Source organism: Corythoichthys intestinalis, chromosome 2, assembly GCF_030265065.1.
Source record: "Corythoichthys intestinalis isolate RoL2023-P3 chromosome 2, ASM3026506v1, whole genome shotgun sequence".
Taxonomy (NCBI): domain Eukaryota; kingdom Metazoa; phylum Chordata; class Actinopteri; order Syngnathiformes; family Syngnathidae; genus Corythoichthys; species Corythoichthys intestinalis.
In genome coordinates this window covers 33,498,098-33,499,474 of record NC_080396.1, presented here as the reverse complement: position 1 = coordinate 33,499,474, position 1,377 = coordinate 33,498,098, and positions in this window count along the sequence as shown.

Sequence of the window (1,377 nt, the reverse complement as noted above, 5' to 3'; positions counted from 1 at the left end):
TTTGAGACAATATACAATGAGTATTACTCCCCAAATGTTAAAGCAACACTTGGTAACTTTTCAGTTTTGGTGGATTTTAACGATGCCGGTGGACAAAAGCGGTAGTGTTTTGCCTTAAGGAAGACTGTGTTTCCCATGAGGACCAGTGCTGCGTTTCCCATGAGGACCAGTGCACACCCGCACAGTGTCATAAAATCATCAATCAATCAATAATCAATCTCCCGTTCACCTGCAGATGGATTGAACAACATTTATGTTTCCAGCAGCTTTGTGAAGGAAGAATAGTAATACGGTAATTAATCCAATTGTGGCAAAATAACAGCATATGACGGTTAGCACCATTTGGCTTTGTGTGGCTAATCCCGCTTCGACCCGAACTGGTCAACGCTGATGCGTTCGGTTGAGTGAAGGGACGTCATGCCAGCGAGCGAAAGCTGGGCCAATGTTTATTCTGTATATCTTGGTAGCCCCCCTTTTTTCCCCACCTCAGACTAAACCTTTTTTCTCTTTTGTTGCTCTGCCATCATTGCAGAATTCACGCGAAAGCATTCACATCGACATCCGTCTATATAATGAATGGGGAAAGGGGGAAGTGACGTATGCCGTAAAGCAATCAGCACATTCGCAGTTCTATTTTTTTGCGTGCCAGGGTTCCTGCCGCCCTCCTCAAAGTTAATTATTGCCGAGGAAAGCGATTCAGACCCCCTCAAGATATAAAACTAGTTGTCAGTCGACATATCTCCACAAATGCTATGAAAATATTTTACAAAGGTTGAAAAGTTAAGTAGTGTTGCTTTAAACGAAGATTTGCGCTCAGTAAAAAAGAAATTGGAGTATTTAAAATTTGGTCCACTTGATATAATTGGTTCACTTTAAAAAATAGTTTACATGATGCTTGAAATTTCAGGTTGCATTATATTTACTCACGAGTCAGACTTTTTTAAACTCCATCCATCCATCCATCCATCCATCCATCCATCCATCCATCCATCCATCCATCCATCCATCCATCCATCCATCCATCCATCCATCCATCCATCCATCCATCCATCCATCCATCCATCCTCAACACTGCTTAACTTTGTCAGGGCCGTGGGGTGCAGGAGCCTAGCCCTCTGACTTCTGGGCGAAAGGCAGACTACACCCTAAACTTGTCGCCAGTCAGTTGTAGGACACACACAGACTGGACAACAATTCACACTCACAATCACAACACCACTGAGTGGGATTTGACCCCACAATGCGAGTGCTGAAATAAAGCGTATCAGCGTAAACGTATCACTAAACCATCAGCGGCTTTTAAAAGTTCATACAATGTCTAATTTTTGTCAATAAGTCAAACAGGTAATTTTTCTGAGTGACATTTTTTTTTTTTTA